This window comes from Canis aureus, unplaced genomic scaffold, assembly GCF_053574225.1.
Source record: "Canis aureus isolate CA01 unplaced genomic scaffold, VMU_Caureus_v.1.0 ptg000273l_RagTag, whole genome shotgun sequence".
NCBI classification, from domain to species: Eukaryota; Metazoa; Chordata; class Mammalia; order Carnivora; family Canidae; genus Canis; species Canis aureus.
Genome location: NW_027554525.1, coordinates 4081 through 21458, shown reverse-complemented (window position 1 = coordinate 21458; position 17378 = coordinate 4081). Strand labels below are relative to the sequence as shown.

General features: G+C 39.4%; 1 pseudogene; it reads right to left on the bottom strand.

The window, feature by feature from the left end:
• Positions 1-9733: 9733 nt before the first annotated feature.
• Positions 9734-10688, bottom strand: LOC144309948 (18S ribosomal RNA; annotated as a pseudogene).
• Between the last annotated feature and the right edge of the window lie 6690 nt (positions 10689-17378).

Sequence of the window (17378 nt, the reverse complement as noted above, 5' to 3'; positions counted from 1 at the left end):
AGGTTGAATTCAGTATTGAATTATGAGAAAATTTAGGGAGCCCATGAAATTGTGGATGTAAAGGAGAGCTACTAGGAGTGGGAGAGATCCTATTAAAGTATAAAATAAGAAGTAGAGCCCTGCGTTTAGTCGTTCAGTTTGATTCCCCCATCGGGTAATAATGATCAGGGTTGGGATTAGTGTTGCCTCAAATAGGATGTAAAAGAAGATAAGTTCAGAGGCGGTGAAAGTTATAATTAGGAACAACTGGAGAAGAATCAGTATTGAAATATATAGTTTTTTTCGAGTTAAGGGTTCTTTTGATAAATGGTGTTGGCTTGCTATAAGTATAAGGGGTAGAAGTCATGTTGTAAGTGCTAGTAGCGGTGCTGATAGGGAGTCAGAGAAAAATATTAAGGAGGGGTTCAATGTATTATCATTTGGTTGATTCAGGTAGAATAAGCTGATTAAGCTGATTAGCAAACCATATGTTGTCGTGTTAATTCAGATTATGTTAGGCTTTGATACTCATGTAAGGGGGATCAGTATGATAGTGGGGATGATAATTTTTAGCATTGTAAGAGGTTTAGGTTTTGTACGTAATCAGTCCCGTAGGTGTTAGATACTATAACTAGTAGAGATAGTCCTAATGCTGCTTCGCAGGCAGCAAATACTAGTAGTACGATTGGTATCATGCTGGCTAATGTAAGGTGGTTGTTGAGAATAGTTACAGATATTATTACAAATAGTGATAATATTATGCCCTCTAAGCATAGTAGCGATGATATTAGGTGTGATCGATAAACAAGTATACCTATTAGAGAAAGAATGAATGCCAGAAAGATATTAATATATACTATGGACATATGATAATTATGAGATAAATCATAATCTAATGAGTCGAAATCATTTGTTTTGGCTTAAACTAATTATCATATTCGGTTCATTCTAGCCCCTTTTCGGTTCATTCGTACGCTAGGCTTGCAGCTAGGAGGGAGATTAGTAGGAGTGCTATGATAAGTATTGTTGTCAACTTGTTGGTTTGTGACGCTCAGGGAAGTGGGAGTAGGAGTGCGATTTCTAGGTCGAAAAGCAGGAATGTGATGGCAACTAGGAAGAATTTTATAGAGAAAGGTAGGCGAGCAGATCCCATGGGGTCAAAACCACATTCGTAGGGGCTTGTCTTGTCTGTATAAATATTTAGTTGGGGAAGTCAGAATGCGATTAGTACAAGTAAGGACGCTAGGGTTACATTAGTTATCAAGGTTAGTATTACGTTTATTACTTCTTTCCAGGTTGATCTGGAGCTAACTGATTGGAAGTCAATTGTACTAGTTATACTAAAGAAATAGGATCCTCATCAATAAATAGATACATATAAGAATAGTCAGACTACATCAACAAAGTGTCAATATCATGCAGCGGCTTCAAATCCGAAGTGGTGGTTTGATGTGAAGTGGTAGTATAGTTGTCGGAGAAAGCACACGATAAGGAATGTGGAGCCAATAATTACATGTAGTCCGTGAAACCCAGTAGCTATAAAAAAGGTAGATCCGTACACTCCGTCGGAGATTGTAAAAGATGTCTCGTAGTATTCGGAGGCCTGTAATAGTGTAAAATATACGCCTAAGGAGATTGTAATAAATAGGCCTTGAAGTATGTGTTTACGATTGCCTTCTATTAAACTATGATGGGCTCAAGTAATAGATACTCCGGAGGCTAGGAGGACTGAGGTGTTGAGTAGAGGAACTTCTAGTGGGTTAAGAGGAATAATGCCGGTGGGAGGTCAGCAACCTCCAAGTTCAGGAGTAGGGGCTAGGCTGGAATGGTAAAAGGCTCAAAAGAAGCCTGCAAAGAAAAATACTTCTGATACAATAAAAAGAACTATTCCGTACCGTAGTCCTTTTTGTACAATAGGGGTGTGATGTCCTTGGAATGTGCCTTCTCGGATCACATCTCGTCATCACTGGTATATGGTTAGCAGGTTGGTTGTGAATCCTAATGTAAGTAGGGATATTGAGTTATAGTGAAATCATATGATAAGACCCGATGTTATAAGAAGGGCAGAAAGGGCTCCTGTTAGCGGTCATGGGCTTGGGTTAACTATATGGTAAGCGTGAGTTTGGTGGGTCATTAGGTGTTGTCATGTAAGTATAGACTTACTAGTAAGGTAAAGACATAGGCTTGAATTAAGGCAACAGCAAACTCTAGAATCGTAAATAGAATTAAAATAATAAAAGTGATGAAAGCTGTGGTCGCGCTAATATTAATAAGAGCTAAGGTAGCCCCTCCAATCAAATGGATTAGGAGGTGTCCTGCAGTAATATTGGCGGTTAATCGAACGGCTAGAGCTATGGGTTGAATGAATAGACTAATAGTTTCGATGATTACTAGTATTGGAATTAGGGGAAGAGGGGTGCCTTGGGGTAGAAAGTGTGCCAAGGATGCTTTGGTCTTATAGCGGAAACCGGTAATTACTGTCCCTGCTCATAGGGGGATTGCTATTCCGAGGTTTATAGAGAGTTGTGTCGTGGGCGTAAATGAGTGGGGTAGTAGTCCAAGTAGGTTAGTTGAACCAATGAATAGAATTAGTGATATAAGTATGAGAGCTCAGGTTCGTCCCTTTTGATTATGAATTGCTAGTATTTGTTTTGATGTTAATTGAATTAATCATTGCTGAATGGAGATTAACCGATTATTGATTAGGCGATTGGGTGCTGGGAATAAAATGGAAGGGAATATGACGATCAGTACTACAATAGGGAGACCTATTATTGAGGGGGCAGCGAAAGAGGCGAATAAATTTTCGTTCATTTGTTTTCTCAAGGATTATGTTGACTAGTGATTTTAGTAGACTTGGTTATTGGGTTTTCCGGGTAGTGGTGATTTGAAATTTTTAGTTGGAATAGAATGAAGAGGGTGAGAAATATTGAAAAGATTATAATAAATCAGGTGGATGTGTCTAGCTGTGGCATTTCATTAAGGGGAGGTTAAAACTCCCAGTCTTTAACTTAAAAGGTTAATGCTTTATAGCTTCTTAATGAGTAAGTCTAGTCTAGGTTATACTATTAAGGCAGATCAGGTTTCAAAATAAGATAGGGGGACTATTTCAAGAACAATGGGTATAAAGCTATGGTTAGATCCGCAGATTTCAGAGCACTGGCCATAATACAGTCCCGGTCGTATGGCTATAAGGGTGGTTTGGTTTAGTCGTCCTGGAATAGCGTCAGTTTTTAGACCTAGTGATGGAACAGCTCATGAATGCAAAACGTCTTCTGAAGAAATAAGTATTCGGATGGTTATTTCTATTGGGAGGACAACTCGGTTGTCTACTTCTAATAGTCGGAGTTCTCCTGGCTTTAATTCTTGTGTTGGGATTATGTAGGAGTCAAAGTTTAAGTCTTCATAATCAGTATATTCATAGCTTCAGTATCATTGGTGGCCTATTGTTTTCACGGTTAAAGAGGGGTTATTGATTTCGTCTATTATATAAAGGATTCGGAGGGAAGGTAGAGCGATTAGGATTAGGATAATGGCGGGTAGGATAGTTCATACTGTTTCTACTTCCTGTGCGTCTATTGTGCTTGTATGAGTTAATTTTGTAGTCAATATTAGGGAAATGATGTAGAGAACTAAAGAACTGATTAAGAATACAATTATTAGTGTATGGTCATGAAAATGAAGTAGCTCCTCTATAATAGGGGAGGTTGCGTCCTGTAATCCGAGTTGAAATGGGTACGCCATAGAGGTATATAGGGGTTTCACCTATAATTTAACCTTGACAAAGTTATGTAATATTTTACTAATACCTCCTGATTGAGAAAGACATAGTGGTTATGACATTGGCTTGAAACCAATTTTAGGGGGTTCGATTCCTTCCTTTCTTATTTTTGGATTACATATGTAGGTTCTTCGAACGTGTGATATGGAGGGGGACATCCATGTAGTCATTCAATATTAGTTGTAGTAAGTTCTACTATAGCAACTTCTCGTTTGGATGCAAAGGCCTCTCAGATTATAAAAATTATAAGCATCACCGCTGTAAGCGAGATAAACGATCCTATAGAGGAGACGGTATTTCAGGTGGTATATGCATCTGGATAGTCAGAGTACCGACGAGGTATTCCGGATAAACCTAGGAAATGCTGAGGGAAGAAAGTTATATTTACTCCCACAAATATAATTGTAAAGTGAATCTTTGCTCAAGTATCGTTAAGAGTATAACCTGAGAATAAGGGGAATCAGTGGGCAAATCCTCCCATAATGGCAAAAACTGCTCCCATTGAGAGCACATAGTGAAAATGAGCTACAACATAATACGTATCATGAAGAACGATGTCTAAGGACGAATTAGCTAGGACAATGCCTGTTAGCCCGCCTACTGTGAATAAGAAAATAAACCCTAAAGCTCATAGCATAGCTGGAGATCATTTAATATTGCCTCCGTGAAGTGTTGCCAGTCAACTAAATACTTTTACTCCTGTTGGAATAGCGATAATTATAGTGGCGGATGTGAAGTATGCTCGTGTGTCTACGTCTATTCCTACAGTAAACATATGGTGAGCTCATACGATAAAGCCTAAAAACCCAATAGATATTATTGCCCATACTATTCCTATATAGCCGAAAGGCTCTTTTTTCCCTGAGTAGTAAGTGACAATGTGAGAAATTATTCCGAACCCTGGCAGGATAAGAATGTAAACTTCAGGATGTCCGAAGAATCAGAATAAGTGTTGATATAGGATAGGGTCTCCTCCTCCAGCGGGATCGAAAAATGTCGTATTAAGATTACGGTCTGTTAAAAGTATTGTAATTCCAGCAGCCAGTACAGGCAGGGATAGTAGGAGTAGAACTGCTGTAATTAGTACTGATCATACAAATAGGGGGGTTTGATACTGGGATATTGCAGGGGGTTTTATGTTGATAATAGTAGTAATGAAATTAATTGCCCCTAAAATAGAAGAGACTCCGGCTAAATGTAAGGAGAAAATTGTAAGATCAACGGATGCTCCTGCATGGGCCAGATTGCCAGCCAGTGGGGGGTAAACGGTCCACCCCGTTCCTGCACCTGCTTCTACCATAGAAGATGCTAATAGTAGAAGAAAAGATGGAGGAAGAAGTCAGAAGCTCATGTTATTTATTCGGGGGAATGCCATGTCCGGAGCACCAATTATTAATGGCACTAGTCAGTTTCCAAAGCCCCCAATTATAATGGGCATGACTATGAAGAAGATTATTACGAAAGCATGGGCGGTTACGACGACGTTATAAATTTGATCGTCGCCTAGTAAAGTACCGGGCTGACCTAGTTCGGCTCGGATGAGGAGGCTCAAGGCAGTGCCTACTATGCCGGCTCATGCTCCAAATAGTAAGTATAAAGTACCAATATCTTTGTGATTAGTAGAGAACAGTCATCGGTTAATGAACATAGGTAAAATGGCTGATAAAAGCATTAGACTGTAAATCTAAAAATAGAGGTTTAAGTCCTCTTTTTGCCAAGCTCTGTGGTGAATTTTCATATTGAATTGCAAATTCAAAGAAGCAGCCTAGACGCCGCCGGGGCTTCTCCCGCCTTTTTTTTCTACGCGGCGGGAGAAGGTAGATTGAAGCCAGTTACTAGGGTATTTAGCTGTTAACTAAAATTTCGTGAGGTAGAAGCTCACCAATCTAGGGAGGGCTTAGCTTAATTAAAGTGTTTGATTTGCATTCAATTGATGTAAGATAGATTCTTGCAGCCCTTAGAGGTGATTTGGTCAGGGGTTAAGTGTATAGCACTTGCTTAGAGCTTTGAAGGCTCTTGGTCTGGTCTAACCTAAACTCCTAGTCCAAGACTGATAATATAGGTGTTAGCGGGAGTAGTATAGTTGAGATAATGATTAAGGGGGGTAGTAGGGTTGCCTTTTTTGTGTACTCGAATTGTCATTTTATTTTTATGTTATTTGTGGACGGGAATATGGTAAGTGCGGTGCTATATGTGAGTCGCAGGTAGAAATATAAGTTAAGTAGAGCGGTGATGGCTATTAGTGTTGGAATAATAATTATGTTATTTTTTGTTAATTCTTGAATAATTATTCATTTAGGGATGAAGCCAGATAATGGGGGTAGTCCTCCTAGGGATAATATTAAGATTAAGATTATGGAGGTGATTAGGGGAAATTTATTTCATATGTGGGATAAGGATAAGGTTGTGGTGGATGAGTTTAATATGAATAGTATGAAGGTAGATAGTGTTATTAGAATATATAAAGTTAAGTTTAGGATTATTATTGTAGGGTTGTAAATAATGATAGCGGCTATTCAGCCTATGTGGGCAATGGAGGAGTATGCTATGATTTTTCGTAGTTGAGTTTGATTTAGTCCGCCTCAGCCTCCTACTAGAACGGATGCGAGGGCTATTAGTATAAGAAGGTTGGTGTTAATTGATGGGGAGATTTGATATAGGATGGATATAGGTGCGATTTTTTGTCATGTTAGTAGGATTATTCCTGATATAAGTGTTACTCCTTGTGCTACTTCGGGAACTCAGAAGTGGAATGGAGATAGGCCTAGTTTTATTGTTAGGGCGGTGGTTATTATGATGGATGCGATGGGGTTTGAGATTTTTGAGATTACTCATTGGCCGGAGTAAAGAAGGTTAATGGTGACTCCTATTATTAGTAATATTGAGGCAGTAGCTTGTGTAAGAAAATATTTTGTAGAGGCTTCTATGGCTCGTGGATTATACTTTTTTATGAGGATAGGGATGATGGCTAGCATGTTTATTTCGAATCCAATTCAGATCAGTAATCAGTGCGAGCTTAGTATGACGATTATGGTCCCTGCCATGATAGTTGCTATAATAATAGTGAGAATAGGGGGTTTTATTAGTACGGGAAGGGTATAAACCAACATTTTCGGGGTATGGGCCCGATAGCTTAATTTAGCTGACCTTACTGTAGAATATAGTGTAAGTTTGGTAGCACGAAGATCTTTGAATTCTTAAGATTAGGTTCGAAGCCTATTATTCTAGAAATAAGAGGATTTAAACCTCTATTATTTACTCTATCAAAGTAACTCTTTTATCAGACATATTTCTTATGTTTGGGGTGGGATACTCGCGGTAATAATGGGTAAGGCAACATGTCATATGCATAGGGCTAAAGTTAGGGGTAGAAAATTTTTTCACAATAAGTGTATTAATTGATCATAGCGGAATCGAGGGTATGATGCTCGAATTCATAGGAAGCAGATAGTTAGTAAGAGGGTTTTTATAGTGAAGTTAATAGAGTAGAGTTCTGGTATAAATGGGTTGTGGAATGCACCGAAGAATAGAATTGTTGTGAGGATATTTATTATAATGATATTTGCGTACTCTGCTAGAAAGAATAGGGCAAAAGGACCCGCTGCATACTCTACGTTAAATCCAGAAACTAGTTCGGATTCTCCTTCAGTTAAGTCGAAGGGGGCTCGGTTAGTTTCTGCTAGAGTAGAAATGAATCATATCATGGCTAGGGGCCAGGCCGGAAAGATTAGTCATATATGTTCTTGGGTGATAATTAGTGTGGATAGTGTAAATGACCCGTTTATTAGGAGGACTGATAGGAGAATGATTGCTAGTGTTACTTCATATGAGATTGTTTGAGCTACTGCTCGGAGGGCTCCGATTAGAGCGTATTTGGAGTTTGAGGCTCATCCTGACCAAAGGATGGAGTATACGGCGAGACTTGATATTGCTAGTATGAATAGGACTCCTAAGTTTATATTAATGAGTGGGTAGGGCATTGGGAGAGGGATTCATATAGTTAGGGCTAGTGATAGAGCTAGAATGGGGGCTAGAATGAATATTGATATGGAGGATGTAAGTGGTCGTAGAGGTTCTTTTGTGAAGAGTTTTACTGCATCTGCGATTGGTTGAAGGAGGCCGTAGGGGCCTACGATATTAGGCCCTTTTCGAAGTTGTATGTAGCCTAAGACTTTTCGTTCAACGAGGGTGAGGAAGGCTACGGCAAGAAGGATTGGGATGATAAGAGAGATAATGTTGATAAAGAACATTTTGTTAGGGAGAGGAATTGAACCTCTGATAATAAAGGTTTAAGTTTTACGCAGTTACCGGGCTCTGCCACCCTAACAAAGCCCCTTTTCTCGGGCTTATGAGGAGATAAACTGGTTAGATTGAGTTGACTTCATCTATTAGTTTTAAGGCGCCTTTGTGAGGTAGGCCTTACATCCCTTGTCCTTTCGTACTGGGGGAGGTTATATAATAGATAGAAACCGACCTGGATTACTCCGGTCTGAACTCAGATCACGTAGGACTTTAATCGTTGAACAAACGAACCCTTAATAGCTGCTGCACCATTAGGATGTCCTGATCCAACATCGAGGTCGTAAACCCTATTGTCGATATGGACTCTTGAATAGGATTGCGCTGTTATCCCTAGGGTAACTTGTTCCGTTGATCAAAAATTATTGGATCAATAAGTGATGTTATATTTTGACTTGTGGGTCTAAATTTTAATCACTCGGGAGTTTTTTTATATTCCGAGGTCACCCCAACCTAAATTGCTAACCCCAATAATGGTGTAATGTTATGCCTTGTAGGTATTTAGTATCCATAAGTTTGGGTTAGTTAATTAAAGCTCCATAGGGTCTTCTCGTCTTATTGTGGCATTCCCGCCTCTTCACGGGAAGGTCAATTTCACTGATTGGGAATAAGAGACAGTTAAACCCTCGTGTGGCCATTCATACAAGTCCTTATTTAGAGAACAAATGATTATGCTACCTTTGCACGGTCAGGATACCGCGGCCGTTAAACAAGTGTCACTGGGCAGGCAGTGCCTCCAATACTAGAAATGCTGGAGGTGATGTTTTTGGTAAACAGGCGGGGTTTGTGTTTGCCGAGTTCCTTTTACTCCTTTTAATCTTTCCTTAAATGCATGCCTGTGTTGGGTTAACAATAGGGTAGATAAGTATTTCATTTTTGGGTTGATATTATCAGATTGTTAACTATCAGTGGTCTATCCGTTTCTGATATAAGCTTATGCGGGGAGAAAATAGTTCTTGTTACTCATACTAGCATTGTTGCTTCTATATTTAAATAGAATGGCCCAGGAGGTATAATTAGGAGTTGATGTAATATGATTGGGATTAAGTTATATTGTTTGTTGAGCTGGAACGCTTTCTCAATTGGTGGCTGCTTTTAAGCCAACTATGGTGATGTTAGTATATACTCTCTAATAAAGGTTGTATCCTGATTCTAAGAAGCTGTACCTTCTTAGACTATATTTTAAATTTACATTAAAATTTTGTTTTTTTTTAGGTAAATTTAAAGTTGAACTAAAATTCTGTTTGTGGGCAACCAGCTATCACCAGGCTCGTTAGGCTTTTCACCTCTACCCACAAATCTTCTCACTATTTTGCTACATAGATGAGTTGATCCTTTTAGATTGTTTATGGGTAGCTCGTCTGGTTTCGGGGAGCTTAGCTTAAGTTCTCTTTGTTAAGTCGTTTCTGGCTAGTTCATTATGCAAAAGGTAAAAGGGGTAATCTTTGCTGTTTAATACTGTTAAGATGTCTTTCATCATTCCCTTACGGTACTATCTCTATCGCTCCAATTAAAATTTCTATCTCCTATACTTTTATTATTTAACTAAATGTTTTACTTTATATGTCTGTGATACTTAAGTTTGGGGTTAGTTGGGCTAGCTTTTGTTCAAAGTGGTCATAAGTAATGAAATCTTCTGGGTGTAGGCCAGACGCTTTAGTTAAGCTACACTTTGATTAATCCAAGCACACCTTCCGGTATGCTTACCTTGTTACGACTTGTCTCCTCTTGTGTCTTAGTTAAGTTAATATGGTTATGGTTGTGTCTTATTACTTGAGGAGGGTGACGGGCGGTGTGTGCGTGCTTCATGGCCCTATTCAATTAAGCTCTCTATTCTTAATTTACTACTAAATCCTCCTTCAGTTTTTAATTTCATAAAAACGTTCGTGGAATGTTCTTGGGTAGAAAATGTAGCCCATTTCTTCCCACCCCATAAGTTACACCTTGACCTAACTTTTTTATGTAAAATGATTGTGCTTACTATTCTACCTTTTGAGGGTTTGCTGAAGATGGCGGTATATAGACTGAATTAGCAAAGGGTGGTGAGGTTTATCGGGGTTTATCGATTATAGAACAGGCTCCTCTAGAGGGATATAAAGCACCGCCAAGTCCTTTGAGTTTTAAGCTATTGCTAGTAGTCCTCTGGCGAATTATTTTGTTGTAAAATTATCTATGTTTAGGGCTAAGCATAGTGGGGTATCTAATCCCAGTTTGGGTCTTAGCTATCGTGTAGTCAGATTATTATAAAGTCACTTTCGTGGTCTATTTTATGGTAACTGTAGCTTTTTACGGCTTAGTTAAGTTTTAACTTTAGTGCAAAGGTATCTTAAACACGCTTTACGCCGTGGGCCTATTAGTTTGGGTTAATCGTATGACCGCGGTGGCTGGCACGAAATTTACCAACCCTTTTTAGTATGGCTTAGTCAAACTTTCGTTTATGGCTTAATTTTTATCACTGCTGTATCCCGTGGGGGTGTGGCTTAGCAAGGTGTTATGAGCTACTTAAGAGTGTGCTTGATACCTGCTCCTTTAGATCACTGCTGATTTTAAGGGCATTCTCACTGGGGCGTGGAGACTTGCATGTGTAAGTCTACTAAGAACTAATAGGAAGGCTAGGACCAAACCTTTGTGTTTATGGAGTCGTGCGACTCATCTTGGCATTTTCAGTGCCTTGCTTTATTAATTAAGCTACATTAACTTATACTGAAATTGTAGTGTGTATAATAAATAAAATACATAGTAAATATGAGAGGAAAAAAAAAGGGGATGCTATCTATAGATAGACCACGAGATCGAATGCGTGTAAGACTGTTGTGTTAAGTTAACTAGAGTAGCAATACATTTGTATACAATTTAAATAAAGCTTGTGAGTATTGTATGCACTTAGTCCTGTTTTTGGGGTTTGGCAGGACATAAATAAGTGTATAATAGATGACATGAGTTTATGGGGGGTAAGGGGGGTTTGTATAAGTTAACTTAATGTCTTGCGCGTGTACGTACGTGTACACACGTGTACGTACGTGTACACACGTGTACGTACGTGTACACACGTGTACGTACGTGTACACACGTGTACGTACGTGTACACACGTGTACGTACGTGTACACACGTGTACGTACGTGTACGTACGTGTACGTACGTGTACGTACGTGTACACACGTGTACGTACGTGTACACACGTGTACGTACGTGTACACACGTGTACGTACGTGTACACACGTGTACGTACGTGTACACACGTGTACGTACGTGTACACACGTGTACGTACGTGTACACACGTGTGTCCTAGAATTATATGTCCTGAAACCATTGACTGAATAGCACCTTGATTTTATGCGTGAGTTGATAAATGATAATGAATAAGTCCAGCTACAAGTTATTTGACTGCATTAGGGCCGCGACGGGCATATTCCCTGAGAGCAGAAGATAAGTTAGAGTTAGTGCCGTTGCGGTCATAGATGAGTGATAGCAGATTCCCCCCCTAAAAATAAAAGATACCAAATGCATGACACCACAGTTATGTGTGATCATGGGCTGATTAGTCACTAGTCCATCGAGATGTCCCATTTGCGAGAATTAGTAGGATTGGAATAAATAGAGTCATGGCCCTGAGGTAAGAACCAGATGCCAGGTATAGTTTCATGATAGTAACCCCCACATTAGCATGGGCCCGGAGCGAGAAGAGTGACATTACAGGCAAGGATTGATGGTTTCTCGAGGCATGGTGATTAAGCCCTTATTGGACTAAGTGATATGCATCTAGTTACTGTTGAGGATCAATGGGTTGTGGAATTGGACTAGACATGTCCTATGTAAAGATATAATATCATGTACATGCTTATATGCATGGGGCAAGCCATTAATGCACGACGTACATAGGGGAGGGAAAGAAGGATTTTTTGGAGATACTGACATAGCACAGTAGAGGTGGTCCAATATATGAATGTAGGGGGTGTCAGGGAATAGTTTAAGAAGAATTTCAGCTTTGGGTGCTGATGGTGGAGCAAGAGCTTCTTCCTTGAGTCTTAGGGAGGGCGACTACTCTCCATTTTTGGTTTACAAGACCAAGGTAATGATTATACTACAAAGACTCTTCATTTTAGAAGATTATTTTCGATAACGCTAATTGTTGGCATTAGAATCAATAGGATGGTGAAATATAGAATTGAGGCGACCTGTCCGATAATGATGAAAGGGTGTTCAACTGGCTGTCCTCCAATCCAAGTTAAAGTGAGAAGATCGGCGACTAAAAGTCAGAATAGGCATTGGCTGAGGGGTCGGAATATTATACTGCGTTGCTTAGATGTGTGGAGGAATGGAATGAATGCTAAAATTAGGATGGAGAATACTAGGGCGAGTACACCTCCTAATTTATTAGGGATAGATCGTAGGATGGCATAGGCGAATAGGAAGTATCATTCAGGTTTGATATGTGGAGGGGTGTTTAGGGGGTTTGCAGGGGTGTAGTTGTCTGGATCTCCTAATAGGTCTGGTGAAAATAAAACTAGTGATATTAAGACTAGGAGCAGGAGTAGGATTCCTAGGATATCTTTAATTGTGTAGTAGGGGTGAAACGGAATTTTGTCTGAGTCTGATGTGATTCCTGAGGGGTTGTTGGATCCGGTTTCGTGTAGAAATAGGAGGTGTACTATTGCTAGAGCTGCGATGATGAATGGAAAGATAAAATGAAATGCAAAGAATCGTGTTAAGGTTGCTTTGTCTACTGAGAAGCCACCTCAGATTCACTCTACTAAGTTGGTTCCGATATAGGGGATGGCGGAGAGAAGGTTAGTGATTACAGTTGCCCCTCAAAATGATATTTGTCCTCACGGCAGTACATAGCCTATGAATGCTGTGGCTATGGTTGCGAATAGTAGTACAATTCCAATGTTTCATGTTTCTATGAATACATAGGATCCATAGTATAGGCCTCGTCCCACATGTATGAATAGGCAGATGAAGAATATGGAAGCGCCATTTGCATGTATATAGCGGATAATTCAGCCGTAGTTAACGTCTCGACAGATGTGGGTGACCGATGAAAAAGCTGTGGCCGTGTCCGATGTGTAGTGTATAGCTAGAAATAAACCTGTTAGAATCTGTAGAATCAAGCATACTCCTAATAAGGACCCGAAATTCCATCAAGCAGAGATGTTAGATGGCGCTGGGAGGTCAATGAATGAATTGTTGACAATTTTGGCTAGTGGGTGGGTTTTTCGAATGTTGGTCATTAATGTTCTTATAGTTGAAATACAACGATGATTTTTCATGTCATTAGTCATGGTTAAATTCCATGTAGGAATAATGATAACATACATTGTATTTATTTTAAGTATCGTTTTTGTGATGAGTTTTGTGGGTTTTGCCACTAAACCATCTCCTATTTATGGTGGGCTTGTGCTAATTATTAGCGGTGGGATTGGTTGTGCGATTGTTCTGAATTTTGGGGGTTCTTTTTTAGGGCTGATAGTGTTTTTAATTTATTTGGGGGGTATATTAGTAGTATTTGGTTATACAACTGCTATGGCTACTGAGCAATACCCTGAGGTGTGAGTTTCAAATAAGGCTGTTCTAGCGGCTTTTATTACTGGTCTATTGTCTGAGTTGTTGACTGCTTGCTATATTTTGAAGGATGATGAGGTGGAGGTAGTATTAAAGTTTAATGGAATAGGGGATTGGGTAATTTATGATACGGGGGACTCTGGGTTTTTTAGTGAAGAGGCTATGGGTATTGCGGCTTTATATAGTTATGGAACCTGGTTGGTGATTGTTACAGGTTGGTCGCTGTTAACTGGTGTGTTGGTTATCATGGAAGTTACCCGTGGTAATTAAGGATTAGTAGGCTGAGAATTATAGTTAGTATGAACGATAGGAAATAGAGCTTGATGAGACCCTTTTGATTTGAAATAAGGGTAGAAGATTTTATTTGGAAATACGAGATTGATTTGGGTAGGATGTTTTCTAGTCAGATGGAGTCCAGAAGTATAGATGCTGATTTCTGGCTGATGGTTAAACTTGTTTTAGGTGTGAGGCGGTGCATAATGGTTGGATAATAGCCAAGGAGGGTGGAAAATTTAAAGTAATTAGATGGATAGTTAAATTTGAGTCCTTGTATGGTAAGGTTTAGTTCTAGTGCCAGGATGAAACCCAAGATAGTTACTGCAAGGGCTATCATTTTTAGATAATGAGGCATAGTTATCTGTGGGATGGTGGTGGGTGTGATGCTGTGGGAGATAATGTATCCTGCAAATACACTTCCGATAAGGAGTCGTTTAATAGAGTTAATTAGGAGAGGATTATTCTCGTTGATAAGGATTATAGGGGAGAAGCGGGGCTGGCCTAGTAGAGCGAAGAATATAATTCGGGTGCTGTAGGCAGCGGTTAGGGATGTGGCAACGAGTGTAATTAAGAGGGCTCAGGCGTTGGTATTCGACGTGTTAGCGGACTCGATGATCAGGTCTTTGGAGTAGAATCCTGTAAGGAAAGGTATGCCTGTTAATGCGAGGCTTCCGACAATCAGGGAAGTTGTGGTGAAGGGAAGGACTTTAAATAGGCCACCTATCTTTCGAATGTCTTGTTCATCGTTTAGGCTGTGGATAATTGACCCTGAACATATGAATAACATAGCTTTAAAAAATGCGTGAGTGCAGATGTGTAAGAAGGCTAGGTAAGGCTGGTTAATGCCAATTGTTACTATTATTAGGCCTAGTTGGCTTGAGGTAGAGAACGCTACAATTTTTTTGATATCGTTCTGTGTAAGAGCGCAGATTGCAGTAAATAGTGTAGTAATAGCCCCTAAGCATAAAGTGAGGGTTTGAATAGTTTGATTATGCTCTATTAGTGGATGAAAGCGGATAAGAAGAAATACTCCTGCTACAACTATTGTGCTTGAGTGAAGTAGGGCTGATACAGGAGTGGGGCCTTCTATGGCTGAGGGGAGTCAGGGATGTAAGCCGAATTGAGCAGATTTACCGGTAGCTGCTAATAGTAAGCCAAGTAGCGGCAAATTAAAATTATCGTTTGTTGTAATAAAGATTTGTTGAAGGTCTCATGTGTTTAAGTTCAATAGAAACCATGCTATGGTTATAATGAAGCCTACATCTCCAATACGGTTATAGAGGATAGCTTGTAGGGCAGCTGTATTTGCATCGGTTCGGCCGTATCATCATCCAATAAGTAAAAATGATATAATGCCAACTCCTTCTCAGCCAATGAATAGTTGGAATATGTTGTTTGCGGTGACTAAGACTATTATAGTAATAAGAAATAAGAGAAGATACTTGAAAAATCGGTTAATATAAGGATCGGAGTGTATATATCATATAGAAAACTCTATAATAGACCACGTGACAAAAAGGGCTACGGGCACAAAGATTATTGGTTTTATGGTCTGGATTGTTATTCAATGTCAGTTTGAAACAATTGTTTCCTGTCCTGAGTAGATGAATATTATTGTGGGAATTATGCTAATTATGAATGCGTAAGAAGTAGCGGTTTTTACATAGTATGGGTATAGCTTATTTTTGTAGAGTTTAGTAGAGGTTATAATGATGGGCAAAGTAAGAATGACTAGAGCTGTGATTATGCATGAAGTAAATATATTTATTACTTTTATTTGGAGTTGCACCAATTTTTTGGTTCCTAAGACCAATGGATTACTTCTATCCTATAAAAGTTGAAAAAGCCATGTTCTTATACATGGGAGCATGAGTTAGCAGTTCTTGCAGTACTTTTTCGGTAAGCAAAAAGGTTTGAGCTTTTATTATTAGATTCACAATCTAATGTTTTTGTTAAACTATGCTTACAGTAGATGGGACCGAGAATAATTTTAGGGTTAAGGGATAGGAGGAGTAGAGGCAGTAGATGCAAGGTTATTAGGGCATTTTCTCGTGTGAATGACGGTTTGATATTTTTGATATGGTGGGAATATTTACCACGCTGTGTGGTGATTAGTATATAAAGTGAGTATAGGGCAGTGATGGTGATGTTAATTCCTATTAGAATAATAGTAATGTTGGATCATGAGAATGAGGATATCACTACAAATAGTTCTCCGATAAGATTAATTGTTGGAGGAAGAGCCAGATTTGTGAGGCTTGCTAATAACCATCAGGCTGCTATCAGGGGAAGGAGGGTTTGAAGTCCTCGTGCGAGAATCATAGTACGGCTATGGATTCGTTCGTAATTGGAGTTGGCTAAGCAGAATAGCATCGAGGATGTTAAACCATGGGCAATTATTAGGGCTGTTGCACCTATATAACTTCATGGTGTTTGAATAAGAACCGCTACAATAACGAGTGCCATATGACTAACTGAGGAGTATGCAATTAGGGATTTTAGATCTGTTTGACGGAGACAGATAGAGCTTGTTATGATTATGCCTCATAGAGATAATATTATGAAAGGATACGCTATGAAGTTGGTCAGGGGGTTTAGTAGGGTTGTAATTCGTATCATGCCATAGCCTCCTAATTTCAGGAGTACGGCGGCAAGTACCATGGAGCCGGCAATAGGGGCCTCTACGTGTGCTTTTGGTAGTCACAAGTGGAGGCCGTATAGAGGTATCTTTACTATGAATGCTATCATGCATGCCAATCATAAGAAAACATTAGATCAGGAGTTTGGCAGAGGTTGAATTCAGTATTGAATTATGAGAAAATTTAGGGAGCCCATGAAATTGTGGATGTAAAGGAGAGCTACTAGGAGTGGGAGAGATCCTATTAAAGTATAAAATAAGAAGTAGAGCCCTGCGTTTAGTCGTTCAGTTTGATTCCCCCATCGGGTAATAATGATCAGGGTTGGGATTAGTGTTGCCTCAAATAGGATGTAAAAGAAGATAAGTTCAGAGGCGGTGAAAGTTATAATTAGGAACAACTGGAGAAGAATCAGTATTGAAATATATAGTTTTTTTCGAGTTAAGGGTTCTTTTGATAAATGGTGTTGGCTTGCTATAAGTATAAGGGGTAGAAGTCATGTTGTAAGTGCTAGTAGCGGTGCTGATAGGGAGTCAGAGAAAAATATTAAGGAGGGGTTCAATGTATTATCATTTGGTTGATTCAGGTAGAATAAGCTGATTAAGCTGATTAGCAAACCATATGTTGTCGTGTTAATTCAGATTATGTTAGGCTTTGATACTCATGTAAGGGGGATCAGTATGATAGTGGGGATGATAATTTTTAGCATTGTAAGAGGTTTAGGTTTTGTACGTAATCAGTCCCGTAGGTGTTAGATACTATAACTAGTAGAGATAGTCCTAATGCTGCTTCGCAGGCAGCAAATACTAGTAGTACGATTGGTATCATGCTGGCTAATGTAAG